Source organism: Diceros bicornis, chromosome 9, assembly GCF_020826845.1.
Source record: "Diceros bicornis minor isolate mBicDic1 chromosome 9, mDicBic1.mat.cur, whole genome shotgun sequence".
Lineage (NCBI taxonomy): Eukaryota > Metazoa > Chordata > Mammalia > Perissodactyla > Rhinocerotidae > Diceros > Diceros bicornis.
Window position 1 is genome coordinate 12,936,020 of NC_080748.1, and position 23,030 is coordinate 12,959,049.

Sequence of the window (23,030 nt, forward strand, 5' to 3'; positions counted from 1 at the left end):
CTTCTGGAGGCTCTGAGGAAGAATCCATTCCATGCCTCTCTCCTTGCTTATGGCCGTTGCCAGCAATATTTGGTGTTCCTCAGCTTGCAGACACATCACTCCAACCTCTGCCTCTTCTGCCCCCATTGTCATGTGGCCCTCTCTCTCTGTGTCTGAATTTCCCTTTTTTTAGTAAGGACATCAGTCATCAGATCAGGGCCTACCCTAATCCATTATGACCTCATCTTACCTGCAAAGATACTAGTTCCAAATAAGGTCAGATTTACATGTGCCTGGGGTTGGGACTTGGGCATATCTTTTTGGGGGATACAATTCAGCCCCAAACACTACTTACCAAAATTTTCCAACAAACAGTATAGCAAATGGATTGGAGAAAGCTTATCTGCACAGCCGATTTTTATTTATTTATTTATTTATTTTATCATTATTTTTTTTAGTGAGGAAGATCAGCCCTGAGCTAACATCCATGCTAATCCTCCTCTTTTTGCTGAGGAAGACCAGTTCTAAGCTAACATCTATTGACAATCCTCCTCCTTTTTTTTCCCCCAAAGCCCCAGTATGTCATAGTTGCACATCCTTCTGGTTGCTGTACGTGGGACGCGGCCTCAGCATGGCCGGAGAAGCGGTGTGTCGGTGCGCGCCCGGGATCTGAACCCGGGCCGCCAGCAGCAGAGCGCGCGCACTTAACTGCTAAGCCACGGGACCGGCCCTGCACAGCCGATTTTTAAACATGTGATGACCACTTAGACTCATAAGCCAACAGACCCTTGCAGAGGAGGCCAGCTCAGCTTGGAGGTGGCAGACCAGGACAAGCACACACATTGCCCACTCCTCACCTGGAACTCTCCCCACTGCTGCCTGCTGCCTCTCCCTTTCTTTAAGTGGACACTGAAGCAATTGTATTAGCAATATGAGAGTGAAGAAGAAAACCAAAATTGTACCTACTGAAAACTATAAGCAAACTACATTCCACCAGACTCACCCATCTGTCCTGATGTGGATCTCCCTTGAACTAGAACTGGTTGCTCCCTCAAACCTAGACCTTAATCCCCCTTTGGTCTGGTTACTGCTCCCAATCACATTTCACACATAGCTTCCCTGGCAGTGGCACAACCGAAATCAAATCACATGACAAATACGAGGGGAAATTCCCACAGCAAATCCCACCGTCCAGGTGGAACAGGCTTACATTAATCCGACAGTTTGACTTTGGTCTGGGCCAAATAGCTAAAGGACTCTAGAGGCTCATAATGACCAAATTTACTTTACATCTGGAGTTCTTAATTTTTTGAATATTTTATGATATTTCACCAAATTACTCTTGCTGTGTAGGCTGAAGAGTATGTCTCTGTCTGACTCTTCTTTCTCTAACTAGCTACACGTTATCTGTCTAACATGACTATGTCTTGGAGGTGATAGTGGATGTGTAGTAATTAGGTTCTGACTGGGATTTATCTGGAAAATAATAGTCATTATCTTTTAAAAATGCCCCCTGAAAAGAGAAGCCCTTCTGTAAGCTGTGCCGGAAGAGACTGACTCGCCTGCATTTCGTACTAACCCATGAGGGTATCTTCTCACGTCCTCATATCTGGGCTGTGGGCAAGGAGAGCCCTGGGAGCTGCCATTTCTTGCTTTCTTGTGGTCAGAGGCAGCGGGAATATCACATCCTGTCTTATGACAAAATGACTGAGGACATAAGTGTAGAAAGTGGGGGGAAATTTCCTCAAGCTAATGTAATAAACACTGTGAACTGTCAGAGTAAAACAAAAAAATGGCTTCAGGATAAAAAAATAAATTCTCAGAATCTGCATATGCCTAAAGGCTTCAAGCTCTGGCTGCACCTTCAGAAGAAAATTTCCCCAGGGAAATCAATATCTTATTGGTACCACCTCTGAGCCAGTCAGAATTGTTAAATGAGAAAAAACTGGCAACCCTGTCCAAATGCTTCCCTGCTACCGGATGTATGTGATTGAATTATGTGACTATCAGTCACATATTTATTTGGCTTATCATGATCGAGTCTGAGTTTAGGGTAAATCGAAGTGACATCATGACCCTCAGGGTTCCATGATGGAGTTACCCAACTCCTTGTGGGTTTTCTGCATCCCAGCACGAGGCAGAGTCTCCTGTTTTACATTCGGTGCAACAAATGATCCCATGGAACAATGCCAGGGATATACAGACATTTAACAGTTGGCCTGGTGTTCAAAAGTTAAGTAGCCAGAAGCACAAAGAAAAGAACTAGCAGGAGGGAGCAGAGCGAAAATGCTCACTTGGCCCAGCATTGAGAAATGAGGCCCAGATGAGGAGAGGGGGAGCTGTACTGATCACGGACACAAAGCCATGCCCCTGGCTCTGGTGTCTCTCAGAGAGGCGGCTGTACCCCACCCCCACGCGCTCCTCCTGCCTTGTGGCCCTAAGGCTGGCTTCTCTCACCCAGTGGGGAGGAGACGCGCCTGCGAAGGTGATTCTCGGCTCCAGCACAGCATCCTAGTGGAAGACAAAGGCAGATGGTTTTTCAGGTTCGATTCCGAGGCCTGATGAATGACCACTTCCATAGACTTCCATCGTGCATTCTTATAGCTTCTTCTTTCTGCTTGCCACAAATTTGCTCTCCCTGAACCCCGGGACATCTGGCTGGGAGTGTTTTAGGGCTAACGATCTCAGACAGGAGCAAGGGGGGGAGTCAAGCCTGCGCAGGCTAGTGCAGGACTGACAAGGGAGACTGTTATCAACGGGGTGGCACGTCTGGTCCAGCTTCAGGGGCTGGTGTCAGATGCAGGGATAAGCTGCAGGCCAAAGTGTGAGACCAGGTTTATTTGAATGCTCTTTTCTTTTTGGCCCCCCTCCTCTGCCGTAGTGAGCCCCAGGAGGACAACCACTGCCCCTGGGCTTCGTCCTGGTTACCTGCAAACTGCAGCCTAATTCCCTGCCATGTTCCACATTCTAGACTTTTCCTGATTTCCTGCCCTCTTATAGTGTGCTTCCTCTGCCGTCGGACAGCGCTGGTCTGTGTCACCCCACTCCATGACACAGGCGCACGTTGGCAGGCCTCTTCATTCTTTAGAGTTAGGCCAGGGGAGGGAAAGGAATTACACCTTCTGTGTTCTTTGTGAGATCTTTCTATATAATATCTCAGTACTTTTGAGCATCCTGGGGAGCGGGGATATTAGCCTCATATTGTAGAAAAAGCTCAGAGAGGTCAAGAAACTTGTTGAAAATCTCACAGCCAGTCCAGAGTGGAACTGGGATTCCAGCTCACTTTGCTTGGAAGAAACCTGTGCTCTTTCCCAACCTCAGGCTGCCTCTGATGGGGAGAGCCTCATGCAGGTTGGGTCATGGCTGACCTAGAGGGCCCTTTGCAGCCCCTGTGTCACACCACGGGGTGCCTGCTGACATGGCGCCGTAGTTCTAAGCCTTTGAAGAGGCAGCAAAGCCTCCAGCCCTGTCTTCACTTGTTTCCTTCAGCTCAAGTTATGGCTGGTAGATGCCTGTTCTCCCTCTAGGGAGCCTTCAAGTATCGTGACTGTGGGATTTATGTCTCCGGTGCCCGGTGCGTGCTTGCGGGATCAAGAAATTAAATCTAATGGGTATAATGCACTGCTGTGAAATGCACCTACGAGTGGGTGGTTCTGAGAAGAGAATCAGTGGCCTTGCCAGCAGAAGAAGACTGGGTTCCGTTCCACCACCGCAGTGCATGAGCGTGCAGGCCTCTCTGAACAGCACAGTGAGATCGGGAACACCAGCACGACTGCAGGGCCATTCACTTCCTTATTTCCACAGACTAAACAGCGTTGAGAGTTAAAAGAGAAAGTGAAAACATATCTGTTAGGTCAATAATGCAAGGGATACAAATTTTAAAAGAAACATCACCTCAAATCTGAAAAGCCTGGAAAATAGTCTTCTGACCTATGATAGGAATTTTTTTAAAAATTTTCACTTTCACAGAAAAACAAAGTTATTTTAAAGCCAATTCTCAATTGTTGCACTAATAAAGAATAGATTTAGCATCCATGCCATATTCTCCAAATGTCATTTTAAGCATAAGTTTCTATCCTCTTGCCCATTAATTATTTAACCAAAGTTACTAGTACCATAAGGAGTGAATTGTTGCTTCCTGTCTCTGCCCCAGAACATGATCTAGAGGCAGTGACCATTCCAAACTGAGGGCTGAGAGAGACGTAGTAGCTTTGATAATCTATACTTGTTGATCATGAATTATTGAATCTGTTTATTTAACAGATATTTATTTAGCATTTACCACATGGCCCTTACTCTGTTCCAATTTCTCTTTAATAATAGATAGTGCTTGCAAAATGACCCAAGGACCTGGTTATGCCCCTGGCCTTCAAGGAGCTCCCATTGAGGGGCTAATAAAAGATTTAATAAAGCATGGAAAGAAAGGGGAATAATGAGAATGCAGGGTTTTTGCTCCCATTGAGGCCACAGTTACAAGATTGGAATGTGGGGATGGAGACTTCCCCAGGGTCTTCTAGGAAGGGTCAACAGAAAACCATAGTGAAAAACAGCAACTCCAATGACCACTTGCTTGTCTTATTCCCTTGAATTCAGGCTGGTCATAGAGCAAAGGATGCTTCTGAATGTGTGTGGCTATGTGTGGGAGGAGGAGTGGGAATGGGGGGGTGTAGGAGAGGGCAAAGGTTAGCTGGGCTGAGGACCCCACTCCCCCCACTTCCTGGTTTTCTCTGCCCCCACCGGGCTAATGTTCATTACAGCCTGGAGGAGTGTGGTTTGGAACCCTCTGGGCTGCTCCCAGGCTGGCCGACCTGGTGTCCCAGAGGTGCCCTGCAACAGGAAGTGTCCCGGGTCAGATCCAGACTGCCTGGTCTAGAGCCACTGCTGATGGGTGTGGCCTCCTGGGGCTGGCTCAGGGGTGACCAGTGCTGACCAAACATTCAAGTGCTGATTGCCTCACCACATTCTGCTGCCTGTCAGTCACCTGGAAGGAAGGGCTGGGTGAACCTCACTCCCTCCAGGGTTTCTGCTCATGACTGTCTTGCTACCAGCTGCTTCTGCTCCCGCCTGCAACCTCCCACTTATTCCCATGCCGAGGACACCATACTTGGATCATTACTCTTAGAAACATGGTGTGACATCATGCTGTCATTCACTCATTTCACCAGCAGGCACAGGGCACCACCATGGACCATACACTGGGCTTGGTTCTTGGAAAGAGGAGTAAGACAAGGTCCCTGATGTTAGGAGCTCAAGTCTAGAACAGGAATAGGTATATAAATAAAAAATAATCACAGTAGACCATGATACGTACTGTGTGATTTCATTTATATGACATTCTGGAAAAAGCCAAACTAGAGAGACCAAAACAGAATAGTGGTTGTCAGGGGCTGGGGGAGGGGGGAGAGGTTTAGGGGTGGAGGGTATGAAACTGTGTTGTGTGGGTTACACTACTAATTATTAAAACTTGCAGAAATGTACACTAAAAAGGGTGAATTTTACTGTATGTCCTGTAACTTAATAATTTAAAAAAGAAAATAAATCACAGTAGAATGTGTTCCGTCTTGTAGTAACGTGATGTACAAAAAGACACAGAAGAGGAAGGAACCAGCTCCTCCTGGAAGGGTAGGAGAGAGGAGGTCAGAGAAGCCTGGACGGAGAAGGCAGTAATTGACTTGCAGTTTCCACAGATGACACGAGTTTGCCAGAGAGACAGGGGGGCCGGGGCATCTCAGGCAGAGGGAACAGCATGTGCAAAGATACGAGGCTGGACCGCAAGTACCTTGTGTCCTGTGACCTGCTTGTCGTTTGGTGCTCCTGGCACATCAGCAAGAGTCTGAGCATGGACAGTCCTATAAGTGATGCTAAGAAGTGGGGACAATGACTTTTTCTTCTGTCTTTCAACATTTTTTTATTGTGCTAAATACATATAATATAAAATTTTCCCATTTTAACCATTTTTAAGCATACAATTCAGTGGCATTAATTACTTCACAGTGTTGTGCTACCATCACCACTGTTTTCAAAACCCTTTCATCACATCATCCAAACAGAAACTCTGCACCCACGATGCAATAACTCCCTACTCCTCCCTCCTCCCAGCCCCTGGTGACCTCTAATCTTCTTTCTGTCTCTATGAATTTGCCTATTCTAGGTATTTCATATAAGTGGAATCATATAATATGTGTCCTTTTGTATCTGGCTTATTTCACTTAGCATATTTTTGTTTTGTTTTTAATGAGGCCTTTGGACTGAAAAAAGTGGGCCCTGAGAAAATGCTCTCCCTTGAGACAGTCAGGGGAGAAGAGAGAAGGAAGCCTCCTCTGAAACGGAAGAATTCAGTCCTGGGCCAGCATGACTTTCCCTGGGGGTTCTGCACAGACTGCAGCTCCCTTCTTCAACTCAAGGTCAGACTCTGGACAGGGACACCCCCACACACCTCAACTCACCTGCACCTCCATAGGGCCCTCGTGTCCCTTGGAGGCCCCATTCCTGCTGATCTGTTGCACATAGCATTCTCACCTTCTATGAAACTGCAAAAGGAATATTTGAAAAGACTTAAGAAAATAAGTGACCAAGAATTGCAAATGAGGCAACCCAAGAAGCAAGGTTTGGAGTTAATTAGCCCTTGAACTGTCAAGCCCAATTGCTTCCAGTGAGTTCTGGCATTTCTAAGAATAATTAAAGACTTGGCTGTCACGTTTCACAAAGGCCCAACCACGACACGAACAAATTCTACCTGCTCTCCCCACACAGTGTCCTGAAACACAGAGAGGAGAATTACACCCAATGCTAATTGCAGGTCCTTGCGTAGAAGTGTCACGTTTGTGAAGAACTTTTCATATTTATGCACCAAAATATAATGATCTCCATTTAAGAAGTAGATGTGAGTGGCAGAAGGGTGGCAGTTTAAAAACATCTGAAATCACTGGTGATAATAAAGGCTAACATTTACTAAGTGCTTACTATGTGCCAGGCACTATTCTAAGTGTCACAAGAGCCTATGAGGTTGATATATATATATAGATACATGGATACATAGATATCTCTCTCTCTATATATATATATATATATAATCCTCAATTAATAGATGCTGAAACTGAGGCACAGAGAGGTTATGCAAGTTTTTCAGGGTCACAGAGTCAAGATCAAACCCAGGCAGTCTAGCTCGGGAGCTGGTGCTCTCAACAATGGCACTTACCTCTCTTGTCTCTAAGCCATCCAGAGTTAAGCAGCGACAGGACCAGTCAGCTTTGCTGGTATGCATCATTAGATTATTAATTACAAACTTGCACATGATTCTGTTTCCTTGACCACTAAGAACTGTTTTCCAAGCAGGAAATAAACTCATCTGTAATGTATTTAACTCGACTGACTACTTCATAGTTCTCTTCCACTGTCTTCATTCAGTCATCAGATATTTCTCGAGCATCTATGTTGAGAAAGGCACTGTGTCAAGCCATGTGAGAGAGAGACTGAGATTAGTTGGAAATAGAGTCTGTCCAGGAGGAGCTTACATTCTAGGTGATGCAAGAACACGTTTGATACATATAATAAGACAAGGTAGTATAATACTACGTAATATAATGAAAGGTAAAAAGTGGTAAGTAGCACAAGAAAAATATTTATTGCTATGGCTGTTCAGAGGAGAGGAGTGACTTCTAGGATGTCTGTGTGTACGTGTTGTGCAAGGTGGGAAAAGCTGGTGGAGAGAAGATGGAAGGAGGAAGATGAGGGAAGGAGAGGAATCTGAGAGCATTTTAAGAAGAAAGTAATGAGACACGCCTTTGACATGGACTGAACTGTGTTCCCACCAAATTCATGTTTTGAAGTCCCCTCTTCCAGGACCTTAGGATGTGGCTGTATTTGGAGATAGAACCTTTAAAGAGATGATTAAGTTAAAATGAGGCTGCTAGAGTGGGCCCTAATCCGATATGACTGGTGAACTTATAAGAAGAGCAAGTCTGGACACAGACAGACACAGAGAGATCATCATGTGAAGACACAGATGGAGGAGGGCCATCTACATGCCAGGAAGAGGCCTCAGAAGAAACCACCCCTGCTGATACCTTGACGTCTGACTTCCAGCCTCCAAAACTGTGAGAAAATAAATTTCTATTGTTTAAGCAACCCAGTCGGTGGTACTTATGGCAACCCTACAAAACTAATGCAGGCTTGAAAAAGAGAGGATTTGAACATGGAGAGACAGGGACTGAAAGGAAAGGAATTCAAGTCGGGGTGGGGGGTGGATGTTTGGAACAACTGGATTTTATTCAGTGGATAATGGGGAGCCATAGCAGGTTTCTGAGCAGAAATGACATGAACAGCAGTCATTCGATTTTTTTGATTCATGTGGCAAACATTTATTGACGATCTGCCCTATCCCAGGCATTGCTGGTAACAACCAGAGAGCCACAGCTTTAAATAAGATGCTTCAGCACAGGGCTCTCCATAGAGTACAGGACTAGGTGGGGAAAAAACGGAAAGTGGGTTAGATTGGGGAGAATATGGGTGTGGGGAGACTAGTTAGAAGCCTTTTATCCTGGCCTAACTCAGTGCTTTTCAATCTCCTTTTGAAAGAGTCTAATATAACCCCCAGGGAAGTGTCACCCCACCCCTCCTGGCCCTGCTCCCAATCACAGGTAACAGAGGCAGCACATTTCCTCTCACAGCTCCACTGGCCAAGAAAAGGTGGTTAAGCTTTACCTTCTGTACTTTGCATTATGACAACAGGACTTTTTCAAAAATTTCTTTCAAATATGAATATAAAATTGTTATCTTTTCCAAACTTCATGTTCCACCAGAGTTTGAAACAACCTCCCCTTGGCTCCACCCAGTGTATCTCCACATCCACCACCCTGGAAAATGGTCTTTTCATATCAAACAGCATCTCTAAGAGATAATGATTGGAAAAACAAAGCAAAAAAGCAAGCTAAAACGAAATAAGTCTGTAGGGCACCTATGGCTACAAGTCTTTCTTCAGTGTGTTGGGCAGAATAATGGTCCCCAAACATGTCTGTATCCTAATCCCCAGAGACTGTGAATATATTATTTACATTGCAGATGTGATTAAGTTCGTGCCCTGAGATGGTGAGATTAGCGTGGTTTAGCCAGCTGGGCTTAATGTAATCACATGTGTCCTTAAAAAGAGAGAATGTTTCCCAGCTACGGTCAGAGGGAGATGTGACTATGGAAGAGTGGTCAGAGATGCAACATTGCTGGCTTTCAAGATGGATGAAGGGGGCCATGAGCCAAGGAATGTGAGCAGCTTTAAGAAACTAGAAAGAGCAAGGACATGGATTCTGTCCTAGAGCCTCCAAAAAAGGAACATAGTCCTGCCAACACCTTGATTTTTGCCTATTGAGACCTATGTTGGAATTCCAACCTATAGCACTGTAAGATAATACATTTGTGTTGTTTTAAGCCACTAAAGTGGTAATTTGTTGTAACAACAATAGGAAACTAATGCACTCCAATAGCTAGAACTCAAGTCAGACCTGCTTATTTAAACAGTGGGGTTGGCCTTTAAGCAGGGTGGGCCTTTGCACTGCCTTCTGGTTCACAATGCCCTTACCTGTATGGTGACCTAGTTGGTCTTATTGTTTCCACTGGATTCTAAGCTCCCTAAGGACAGGGACTGAGTTATTCACTCCAATATCTCTAGTGCCAGCATAGGATCTGCCACACAGTAGGTTTCAGTAACTATGAATTAAATGATTGTATAAAAGCCCAAAGCAGCCTAGGGCTTCAAAATGCTCTAGTAGAACTGCCAAAGAGAAGCATCAGAGCTTCTTTTCAGACATAAGGGGGTCAAATCTGATGTCACTGTTGATGTATATATATGTAATTACGTTGAAATGAATTACTGTTAGCTGTAACCAAGACAACAAGAATCTCATTCCCATGTAGAGAATGGTGAGTCATTCAGAGACGCGTCACTGAAGGCCTGGCTTCCCAAGGCAATCTTTGTACATTGTCACTCCAGGACCCTTTTCATGAAGAGTGTTTATCAACGGGGCCTGTTCTAAATGGCTTTCCCTGTGTGATTCATTTAAATGATCCGTCCAGCAAAGGCATGGAACTCAGAAACAAAGTTGTCTTAGTTTGGATACACTCCTCATGGAATTACATTTATTTTTGGAAAGAAATGACTATTCATAATTTTTCGTAGTTGGGTAGAAAGCTTTGAAGTTGCTTTCTAGAAAAGCTGATGGTGGGCAGTTATAGCATAAATAGCACAGTCTCCTTCCCATCCTATCTTTGGTAATTATTTTCAACTGTCATCAGCAGAAACTCGGGGAGCTGGTGGAGAATGGAGTCCAGAGAAAGCCCTACTGGCCAAGATCTTCTCTGCTTCTCCCCCATCCACAATGAGGCCGCCTGGCTGTCCCTGCCGATGTCAGAGCTCTGCAAACTCTCTGCTGTTGTCTGAGCTTGCAGCTGAGATGCTGGAATGGCTTCCTCTCCTTTTGCAAGGAATTGAAGGGCTTGGCCAGGGTACAGGGTCAGACTTCAACCCTCCCAAGACTTGGGACTTTGAGTTGACCTGGAGAGTTTACTTCTCCTTCCCTTCCCCATGCCCTGGACTCCTCTCATTGGAGACTAGCATTTTCCATCTTGCTTCCAGCCCCTCTCCTCAACCATTCTCCTATACCCAACCCTGATGTCAGGTAACAGATCCAACTATGGCTTCAACTGTCCCCAAAGTGGCCCCCTCAAACTGTCCCTTTCAGGACAGTTTATTATGTTCAGGGAATTCCAGCAGATGACATCTCTCTTCAGCAATACTTCCTTTGCTGTAAACTTGAGTGCTAAGAGACTGCTTGTGCTTATGTTTGCAAGTCAGGTGTACTTTCTCTTTTTCTTTCCTTCTAGCTACTTCCCAACTCCTTGGCGGAGAACATGGCCCTGTCAGGTGATGGTCCTAAATTTGTCCCCAAGGTCTGAGAGGAGCAATTCCTTCCTCTCCATATGAAAATCGTCATCTAGCAGGGGTTTGGGTGGCTCTCATGTGCCCTGTGCAGTAGCACATACAAGTTCATCAAGTCTTAAGCAGTAAACAGGAAGTGGATGGTAGGATATTAAGTTGGGCAGTTGCCACAAGGTTTTTTCTTCTTGGCTCATGTTTGAGTGTTTCTGTGACTACAGATCTCTGATAGAGGCATATCAACATCAAAAAATAGTTAATAAGTGACTAATGTATTTTATCTGCTATAACTTAGCTTGACCAGGAAAGAAAATGCATGGGCTGGCACTGGAACATGAAGAAGTGTATTTAGAATGAACTATTACCATTCTATTACCATTACCTAAACCATTCTAAATCCTAAGCCATTACCAACCGCGGCAGTCCCATGCTATTTGGTCATTGAGAAAGATGTATTGGGATCAGAGTAGGTGCTCCAGAGCAGGTTCTGGGGCAGGAGGAGCCTGATGAGGCTCCCACAGGAGGGCTCTGGTGGTGCAAAGCCTCACTATTCCCCAGGTAAGCTTAGCCCTGCCAAAGACAACCCTGCCACAGAGAAGTGAGCCAGCTGCCAAGAACTGGTGAAGGGAAAGGCCCTCATTCAGTCCAAGTAAACAATAGGGTCAGGACTTGGGGAAAACCTGACATTAATACTCCATTAAAGAGTATTTCTCTGGAGAAAACCAGGAAGTGACAGATAGGATAGGCAGAGGGAATCTCTTAACTCCTTCATGAAGATGGGATAAAGGTGAATGAGTTGTAGAATGCCGAAGAGGAGGAAATAATAGAAAAGCTGAGCTGAAAAGAATGTTAGAGAAGAGCTGAAGATTTGAGAGGAAGCCAAGACCTTGGAAGGAGAGAAGCAACTTATAGTTAGCAACTTACACCTGGAAGGTCATAAGCCTTTGGAGCAAGAGACATTACTGTATGTGAGGAAGTAGCTCTAAAGACTGTACCCATTTTTTACAAAGATAATCAATCAAGGATAGTTTCTTGCTGTCAACCTATATCAGTCAAATGCCCAAGGCCCCCTCTCCTCTCCAAAACTCCTCTTCCCTCCTCAGATTCCCCCCATGTAGGTTTTGCATTATGGAGAAGTTGGCGATTAGACTTTACTATCGATCTATCTCTATGGACCTTGTTGTAAACAAAAGGATCTTTAATTGTAGAGTATTTTCCCATCCAAGTGGTTACTATGATATATGTTAAAATCTGCCAACTGCCAACCTATGAGGTAAAAAAATAAAAAAGCAAGGAAGATTTACAAGCTGTTTTCTTTGATCGCAGTGAAATAGCTTAAAGCCGTCTTTCCAGTGACTCATGTCCAAATCAATAATCCAGTCCTGGACAGAACAATTATGATGGCCTCTTGTTAGAGGGAAATCTATGGTGGTGAGCCAGAGTTCCTCAAAGCCACAGGATAAACCTGGTACATCATAACAGGAGGGATGGATATATTACGGGAATGCAGAATTTACATGAAATTTTAAGATAGAACACTAAACTGCAAAGAAATGTGTGCTTTTAGTTGGCCGCAGCTGGCCACACCCCAGAATCCTAGGTCCCAATAAAAGTTCTCCAGTGGAAAGTTTGAAAAGCTCTGCCTTCTGGAAATATAAGGAAGTCACACCTGCCCAGCGTCATGTGTTCTCATTTTCTTCACTTCTTCCTTGATGGGAAAATCAAATATCATATGTCATCGTAGAAACTGAGAAAACATACAATATCTAAATAAATACACGAGCAACAACCCAATGTGTAGAGAAGATACCGCACTCCCTCTCTGTTACATTAAATACCTAAAACAGCAACCACAGCTGACAGAGAATAAACGACAATCAGTGTCACCCGATGTGGTCTGACCCGGCCAGGGGTGTGGTTCCTGACAAGAAGGTAGGTTTTGTGGAAGAGTAACGAGTAGCTCAGTGCCAGCGAGATAAAACAAGGCTGTGTGCTCAAGATCTCCCCAGGTGTCTCAGGCATTCTTCCCTTCTTGGATCCACTGCTCCGCTTCCCTGTAGGGAACCCCTCCGAGGCTTCCAAAGGCTCCCAGGCTGGCCTGGCTCCTGAAACACTGTGTTGTCCCACACCCCGTTCACACACCTGTGAGGATGCCCTGTTGCCTCTTAGATCCCATTTAACATCCTGCAATTTAGGGCAACTCACCTTCCCGGCCTTATACTGCTTCTTTTTTTAACCTTAATCAGACGGGGCAATTTGTCAGTTCTTAGCTGCTTTCTTGAATTTCTGCACACTGTGCTTTCTCCCTGGGATCCCCTCGTCCTGCCACAACCCCCCAGCCGGCACTGTCTATCAGCATCCAAGCCTCATTCTTGAAGGCTCGGTTTAGCTCCTCTATGAAGTCTTTGCTAATCCTCTCTCTCCGTGGTTCCATCACACTTTGTAGCTCTATGACAGTTGTCACATTCTGCTTTGGACACTTAGTCATTTGTGTACGTCTTTACTCTTCTACTCAAAGGTAGCAATTTGGGGGTCAGGCTTGTGTCTTACTCATCTTTGCGTTGTCCATGCTACCCAGGCACACGTGCACACGTGCCTTTCACACATTAGATCTCAGTACGCTGGCCTTGGGCCAGTCACTGCATCTCCCTAAGCCTTGGGGCCCTTATCTATCAAACGGGCCTGATAATAATGTGTCCTTCATAGGGGTTAGTATCGAAATGAAGTGAGCTTATCCAAGCAAAGTGCTTAGTACACAGCGTGGCACATGGTAAGTGCTGGTTGCTACTACTATCAATATTATATCAATAGTACCTTATTCTTTGAAGACTAAAATGGTCTCTTTTCAGTGTCTGGGGCATCTTCTAACTTCCTTATTTAGTGATGGAAACAGTGCTTATTATATTTTGGTGTTCTTAGCCCTCGTTGTGTATCAAAATCGTCTGGGGAGTCTTTGAAAAATAGTGATGTCTAGACTCTACCTTCCAGAAATTCTCCTTCAATTGGTGGGGCCCAGTCATCACTAATTTTTATTCTCCAGGTGTTTCTCATGTAGAGCCAGGGTTGAGAAGCCCTGCCAATCATCAGAGTTTACCATTTCTGTCGCATGCCTTGCCGGCCCTTATTTCTAGACCAAAGATCTATAATCTTGGGGCAACCAATCTTCAGAATATCCCACTGTTAACACCCAGAGATGTATGTTTCCCTTTGTTCTCTAAACCCACCACTGGTCATTCCCTCCAAGCTCCCATGATGACTCGGCATTTTAGTATCTCTTGGTGTCCCTTTCTATTCCCATAATAGTGAAGTGCTTGTTCAAGATAACTTACTGCATAAAATGTTACGTGACAAAAACACAAGGTAGTGATGAGTAATAGAGTGATGAACACATAAAACCCTTCCAACCCTCCATTTCTTATTTCTTCTCTCTAGCTCATTATGCGAGGTGGGCTTGGTCCCATCAGCAATGAGGGGGCAGGGCCTAGGAGAGGGCACACAAGGAAATGGTTTGCCTGTGCCAAATGAGCAGAGGATGCCTGGACAATGGGGCTATTATAGTAATAAGCATGGGGTAATTGCTGATACAGAGATGCAGATGCCTATTTCTTGCCCTCTAGCCTTTTAAAAACCTTTGTTCATAATTATATGTATAAAGCTTGTAGTTCTTACTGGGCATTGAATTTCAATGGGAATTAGGCCAAAATAAGGACCAGAGAACTGGCCCCACTGTGGCAAATCTGAGAATGCTTAGTCAGTCCTGTCCTGCTGACTCAATTCTCTTTGAACTGCAGGACTTATGTAACTTAAGTATAAGAGTCAACGCCAGTGGTTCTACTGCCAAGATGGAGGAAAAAAAGGCTGATTAAATTCAAGACATGGCAGATAATGCCAAAAGGCAGAGGAAATGTGATCTCTGAGGAGAGAGAGAGAGAATGTGTGTGTTTTGGAGATATGGGTACTGGAAAAACGGAAGTCTGATAGTAAGATGACTGCTGTGAAGGGATTGCTCTGAGGAATTTATGCTCTTTCCCTGTCCCCTTAGACTCTGGATCTGGTTGGTCTCTGGTGGTTGCTGTTGTTTTTCTAATAGAGCCGGGAATGTGACTTACATGCCTGCATGAAAGGCCTGTGAAATGTTAAGGGGATTCTGAGGACTGGCTCCATTTGCCCCAGAGCCTGATTCTAGTTTAGGTAGAGGACATGGTACACCCACCCCCAAGAGGACTCACACCCCAGATCAGACTTTGAGCTGTTCCCACAAACCAAAAATGCCCTGGGCCTAGTCCAGACACAGTTAAGCTTAAAAGTTTAGTTGGATGGGGCCTTGGACATAACTTTTATAGGTCAGGAAACTAAAGCCTAGAGAGGTTGAGTTACCCAGATCACATATCAGGCCTGTGGCAGAGAAAGGACTAGCACCTGAAACTTCCAATAGCCTTGCATTTTATTCTTCCCATCTCTGACCTGGAGAACACCGGGGCTACTGTCTGAATGGCTTAAAGGGCTGGCGAAGGAGACTGTTCCTGGGCCACGAACCCCCTGGCCCTTCAATTCTGGGGGGACACTTGAAAATTCTGTCTAGGCACTAATTACCCAAACAAAACAGAAGAGCAAGTGGAGACAGAGCAAGCAGCCAGGGAGAACATTCTTAATGTATGAAGTCACTGGCTCTCAGGGCAAACTACCTATGGAAACAAGGTTCTTGCTTCAACTGCCACAGATAAGGCTCTTCCAGGCTTCTAGTTGCAGCAGAGAAAATGTGAAGAATCTACAAAACATTCTGCAGCTTTAATCAGCTCTTCAAACTCAAATATTTGTTTTATATCAGGAAATGGCTCAGGGCACAGGCACAATCTCTCTAAGTGCGTGATTATGGCACTACGTGGCCACCTAAGTGCCCCAGCGTGATTCAGGATTTCTCCAGTCTTAGCCGCTCCTCTCATCAACACCTTTCAACAACAACAGCACCTGAGTCAGAACTAGTCTGAAGTCTTTCCTGGGCTAGGAAGCCAACCCTCCAATTACTCTCTTGGGAGCCGGGAGCCGTCCAGCGTCCCCTGCTGGTGACCATCTCTTGCTCCTCTTGAGCTGGGTTTATGAGCCTGGACTGCCATAACCAATAGTGACTCAAAGACTTTCCGTTCTCTATTTTACAAGAGGCCTCTGTCTGCTTAAAACGCCCAGTGCCTGGTGATGCCATGTCTTTCCTGCTCCCTTCTACCTTCCTCTCAAAGGAAGAAGGAAATTCCTTTGGGAGTGGTTGGGGGTGGATTATAAGATCCTTTCCTCATATCCTGGGTGCCACCAGGGCAGATGAGTTCCTGTCTGGAGGCAGGTGAGGCTCTCGTGAGCTCCATGCCATCACCTGTGAGCACATCAGAGCCTTTAGCCAGCATGCTCGCCACGCAGCTGAGAGGTCAGAGAGGTTTGCCAGCTGTCTCATCAGAAGGAATGCAAACAAACAGAGAGAGGAGAGCCCAGCTTGCTCATGATGCTCTCTGCCTTTCCAGTGCCGGTCCCAGGGCTCACCGGGAGAGCTCAGGAAGACAGAGGGTGGCCTCTGCCCAGCGGGGCTCCCTGGTGCCTGTCTTCAGGGAGGAAGAGCATCCTCAGAAGGGGCCTTCTGACTGAGGGTCTTGGGGCATCTGGATTATCAGTTCTACTCCGCAGGATGTGGCCCCAGAAAGTGTGTATGTGCTTCTTGAGGAGAAGCTATCAGCAGAGAGGCAGAGAGACAGCGAGACAGCGAGACAGCCTCTAAGACCCACAAAGCCCAGCCCCAGCAATAAGGAAATCAGATCTGAGAACCTTGCAACCGCTGCCACACAGTATGCTTCCTCCAGCCGCTCCTTCATCCCTGCGTTTCCTGCTCCAGGGGGAAATGCCTTTCACTCCACAGTTGAAAATAAGACTTAAATACCCTTTGATGATAAAACAGTGACTCTCAAACCAATCTAAATTGGATGCCACTGACTTTAAATCCTTTCCTCAGACTGATAAGAAAGAAGGATTATGCAGGCGCTGGACATAAGCTCTGGCGACTTCATGATTTTGCCTAGGGCTTATCCTTCTTGCATTAAAAAAATCTATTTACCACACTGATGTGGGTAGATTTTTGCCTCTCTCTGGATTCTCTGTTATCCTCCTTAGCTATGCCATGAGGCTTTCTCAACACGACCTCCCAGTTGTCTATTAACCCAACTGTCCAGTGGGGACTTCCAAACACTGACCAAATGCTGACGAACTTGATGGAGTCACGCAACCTGTGAGCCAGTGGAGATCCAGCTCTCAGGTCCAACGCCCTCAGCTCACAGACAAGGAAGTCCGTGCTGCCGCTGCGGGTGAGAGGCTGGCAGGCGGAGATCACGTGTTTGCTCTGGGATGTGGACCAGGTTTCACAACTCTTTCTCTGGTTCTGTCAGTGACCAACAACAAAACCACACTCCATGTTCTGCTCTAGCTCAGGCTTCTGGCTTCTGATACGGGGATAGCCAAAATGCTTCCCTTCAAGCTTTCTGTGTAACGGAAACCCTACTTGACTAACTAGGACCCACCTCTCTTTAATTCCCGAATCTGTAGCATTAATTAATCATAGAGAAGCATTTTCTCCCCATAACGCGAGAGAACTAGAGTAATACAGGTGAGTTACACACTGAGGCTGTAGAGTGGTATGCAATAAAGGTGACCTCTCATCCCCGGAGAATGAAGACCTGGGAGGGCAGGTTTCGACCTAGAACTAATTCCTTTCCTTGGGTTCTGACTGTGGAGAGACCTTGGTGTGAGGGTTTGTTTATGCTCCAGTTCCTTGTACTGGGGTGGGGATGTGGGTTTTGTTTTAGGAAGCATGCATTGTGTTGGCTAATGGTTCTGGAGGAGGAGACTAGAGAGAAAGCATGCACACACACACACGCCTGTGATTGCCGTGGATCTGGTGTTTGTTCCCACTGGCTGGCTCAGCAGAAAATTTGGCTGAGTTGCAAGGCTATATTTTGAGGGTGGGCGTTGTAAAGAGTAAATACATTTTTCAGGTTCGGGAAAACACCAGCAAAGTAGAGCCAAGGGAGGAGGAGAGAAAAGATTTTTTTTCTAATAACTTTTAAAGTCAGAGCTGAATTTCACTATTCACCTTGATGATGCTGCTTTACTCTGCTCTTTCTCAATGCCCAGTGCCTGAAGTGACCCAGTGAAGTGATGCCAGTCCTGAGAGGCACACCCTCAGCGGGCAGATGTGATGTAACTTTTTGTTTACAACACATGTTCTGAACACGTCAGGACTGACCAAGCATGACTGGGTAGACAACAAAAATCTCCAACCTGAAAGTCATCATAATATCAGGAACGTTTAGAAAAGCCATAACTTAGGGGTAGTTAATAACTTCTTGGAATAATTGTGCTTGCTTCAAATAGTATATAATCAGTAGATGGAAGTTTTGGATGACAGGAATAATTCAGGAGGTAACCAGGGATCCTTAGATCTGGAAGAAGGAAGAGGTAAAGTTAATGCTTTCTTCAAAGGTTTCAAAATTTCCTTAGAGTTTAAGGCAGCTTAAATCCAAAAAGTGTAACCAAGGACATTGCCATAGAAAATGGCTTGTTAAATTAACACCATGTTGGCCAATTTAAATAGAATGACAGACTGAATCCACAAGCTACAGAACGACAGATGGAATTAGATTCGATTATTCTGAATTAAGAAAACAAATTTTGAGAGAAGAAGAATTTAGTTTTATTGTGAAATTAGAGTTGTATAAATCATATAGGTAATGAAAGATTTAGGGAAAGATGACTTTTTTTTTTTTTTTTGTGAGGAGATCAGCCCTGAGCTAACATCCGCCAATCCTCCTCTTTTTTTTTTTTTTTTTTGCTGAGGAAGACGGCCCTGGGCTAACATCTGTGCCCATCCTCCTCCACTTTATATGGGACGCCGCCACAGCATGGCTTGCCAAGCAGTGCGTCGGTGCGCGCCCGGGATCCGAACCAGCGAACCCCGGGCCGCCGCAGCGGAGCGCGCGCACTTAACCGCTTGCGCCACCGGGCCGGCCGCGGGAAAGATGACTTTTAAAAAAACAGAGGTCTATGATCCCCAATCCATATTTCACAAGCCCCAGTGTTGTATCAAGTTTGTCAGTGGGTTCAAAGAACTTATTTAAAAATTCTTAAAACAACACTAAATCCTTTAAACTTTTTTTTAGGATGCCATGGTGCCTTTGTAGAAAAGAGAGAAGGGGTGATTACAGCATCAGACCAATTGTGGGATGTTGCAAGTCCCAGAAATGTGGTCATTGCTGAACTGGATCTTGAACTTCCAACTAAGAACAGAACTCAGGTCCCTTTAAGTTGGGCTTCTCTTTAGAAAATAAAAGGTCTCATTTAGTGTAATCCTTGTAAAATAACACCATTTAGTTATTCAACGCATTTTGTTTTAGCTGGATATCCTCCAAATGCTTTAAAATCCTAAGTAGGTTGATGAATGAGAATGTGGGGAAGGAACCAGCGCCTATTTCTAAAATTTATAGATTGTTCTCCTTCAAGAAGTAAGAATATTGTCCACCTTCCTGGGAATGGGAGTTGCAGTGAGTATTAACTCACAATGAAAAGTGGTAAGCATTACCATCACCTCTGTTTCACAGGTGAGGAAGCCCAGACTCGACCAGGGACCCAGAGGAGGAGTCCAACAAGGGAGAGACCCCCAGTGCCTGGGACTGGGGCATGGCAGGGAAAGTGAATGAAGTTTTTGGGAAAACTATCTGGATTTTATCCCTATATTTCTTCATGTATTCAGTTCAGTCTATTAAAAAGGAGCTCTGCAAATGAATTTTCTTCATAAAGAAGCAGATTGGAGATAACTATTTTTTAATTTTCAAAGCTATTTTTTTTTACCTTGTTAAATTTGGGATGCTGAGTTTGTCTGGGAGGAAAAGATGGAAAAGCAATTAGACAAAGCAGTGCTTTGTACCTGCCAGAAGACTGATTTCTGTTCTATAATAACTTTTTTTTTTTTTGGTGAGGAAGAGTGGCCCTGAGCTAACACCTGTAGCCAATCTTCCTCTTTTTTTTTTTTTTTTTTTTGGCTTGAGGAAGATTGGCATGGCACTTTGTATGTGGGATGTCTCCACAGCATGGCTTAACGAGCAGTGTGTATGCCTGCGCCCAGGATTCGAACCTGTAAACCTGGGTCCGCCGAAGCAGAGAGTGCAAACTTCAGCAATACGCCACGGGGCCAGCCCTATAATAACTTTTTACATCTTCCTAAGACAGACAGACTCAGGTCCAGCTGGACCTGAGGAAATGGGGAAGAGAAGGGTAGGGAGTCTGGGTGGAGGGAGAGACCCATGGGCTTGCTAGCTTTGTCTCAGCCTGGCTTCCCTGGAAAACAGAGCCTGAGGCAGAAGCACGTGTGCTGCTACTCCATTAGGGGGCGCCATCCCAAGAAGAGAAGAGTGAGGGAACTGGGGAGAGAGGCAGGGAAGAGGGAGAGCCAAGAAGAGGGTGCCTAACCAAGCTGGCCCCTGCTTATTGTCAATCGGAAAGACTGCATCTCAGGTAGCCCTTCTATGGGGAGGGGAGAGGGAGAGTTTGTACTTCCGCTCCCATCTTGCATTGGTCAAAGGTTTGCCCCGCAGGCAGTAACTCCCCCTGACTTCTGCTTGCACATGTGTAGACGCTGTGTGGTCCGTTGGTGTCTCAGGGCAGAGTCCAGCAGAGAAGCCCAAGGCTGGGGGTGAGTCACTGTGAAATTGCTCATGTGCGTCTAGGATGGGAGGCATGCTTAAGCTGTTGAGAAGCTAGTCACAGCCCATGCACAACTGGTCAGCACAGTAGTGGCTGGAATGGAAAAAGTGGCCAAAGATTTTAGAGATGTGAGAAGGAGAGAATCTGATGAATTGTGTGTGATGCAAACCTGTACCTCGATTTTTGCTGAAAACATGCCTTTTCAGTCATTGAGTGTGATATATACAGGGGATTTGGCATCTGTGGCCAACTGCTTGTTGTTTCCTCAACATCCATTTTTCTCTTCTTGGTGACGGAGCCTCCCGTTTTCTGCTGTACACATGGCTGCACGGGATAAAGACTACAGGCGTTTCCTAGCCTCCCTCGCAGAGAGGTGTGACCATATGCTTAGTTCTGATCACTGGGATGCAAGTAGAACTGGTGTGTGCAACTTATAGTAAGTGTCTTTAAATGGAGGGAACATGCTCCTCTTTTCTTTTCCTTCTTCCTAGTGACTGGAATTCAGATGTAATGGCTGGTACTCCAGTAGCCATTTTGGACCATGCCACAACCTTGGGAATGGAAGCTGTGTGTGGCAAAGCAAAAATCATAAGAAGCGTGGGTTTCTGTCACCATAGAGTCAGCAAACCACCCCTGAACTGCTTACCTCTGGACTTTTTACAATAGAGAAATTTAAACATTTGTCTTACTTAAGCCACCGTTATTTTGGGTTTTCTGTTCGTTTGGCCAAACTTCATTCTAAATGATTGAATCCAAAGCAGGGAGCATATAAATGGAAGAGAAACATATATATTCACTTTAAAAAATGGCTCTCCCTTGCCTGTGTGCCCCTACCCCTGCCTTCACGTAACACCTTTGACCAGCCTGCCCCATGATAACAGTAATAATCACTACCTGCTGGGCCCCTTCTGTGAGTCAGGCCCCGTTGGGCACGTCACATCTGCTGTCTCGTAGAATACCTATGACGCCTCCATGAAGTAGGAATAACTATTTCCAGTATGGTCATTTTCCATAACTGGTTGTCCTGTCCTTGGTCTTGCTCCACTCCATCCGTTCTCCAAATAGTGGCCTGATCAAGTCTTCCCACATAAATCTCATCGCACCCTCTGCGTAGAAGCTTTCCGTGGTGTTGTAGTCATCTAATGCTATATAACAAATCGCCCCAAAACACTGTGGCTTAAAAACAATAATAATTTCTGCTTCTGTTGATCAGGAATTTGGGAAGGAGTCAGACTGGCAGTTCTCACGTGGGGTCTCTCAAGTGGTTGCAGTCCTAAGTCGGCTGGGGCTGCAGTCATCTGAAGACCTGATAGGGCTATCCAGTCTGCTCCTAAGATGGCCCGCTCGCATACGGGGGGAAGCTGGTGATGGCTGTAGGCAGGGGACCTTAGCTCCTCTCCACATGAGCTTCTCTGCAGGGCTGCAGAGTGTCCTCTGGGCATGGACGCCGGCTCTCCCCAGAGGGAGCAGCCCACAGCACTGAGATGGAAGCCGCATTGCCTTTTATGCCCCAGCCTTGGAAGTCACACCCCATCACTTTCACCATATTCTAGTGGTTGGGGAAGTTGCAAGTATCTGCCTGGGTTCACAGGGAGAGAACATTGATCCCACCTCTCCATGAAGTAGTGTCAATTTTCAGTTGTGGAATAGGGTATATGTTGGTGTGGTCATCTCTAAACATCTTTGTGTTTTGGGAAACACAAAGCCTGAGTCTTTATCCATAGAACTATCCTACCCCCACATGGAACACCCCAAACCCAAAGCCCCTTCTAGTTAGCATCACTTTCTGCCATTTTTGCCTTTGCTACGCTGTGAGAACTGTTGCCACATCCACTGCATCTTCTGCAATAGAGTGTTGATTATCAGTGACAATAGAACGGGGAAAAAAAAGCAATTGGTTTTGAGCTTCTAACATATGATGTGGTTTGCTCTTTCTGAGAAGACAGATCCTGCTTGTGTGCAAGGAATCCCTGAGCATCCCACCCGGATGTCCCCTTACCCCACAGCCTTGTCTCTCTCACTCCAGGACTGGGTGCATCCAGCCACTTCTCTGAATTGGAGCATCTGATGGCTATTCAGTGTTATAACAGAGATGGAATTCCAACTAACCCTTTTATGCCAAGTTCTTCAGCCCTTTCTCTGGGGTCCCATCTGTGCAGACCGAGTCAGCTACGGTGTGGATTTGGGTGGAAGGGTCTCTCCCCAGCATCAAGGTACTGTGTGATGCAGATGCTGGCCACAGTGCAGATGGCATGTCTGGGTTTCTACTGAGATGGATGTGTGGATTGTAAAGCCCAGTTTCAAGCGTGTCTAGGCACAGAGACATCTATATGAGCAGAGGAATTGTTTTGCACCAGGGACAGAGGACCTGCTCTGGGTAGCTGCAGGCTCTGAT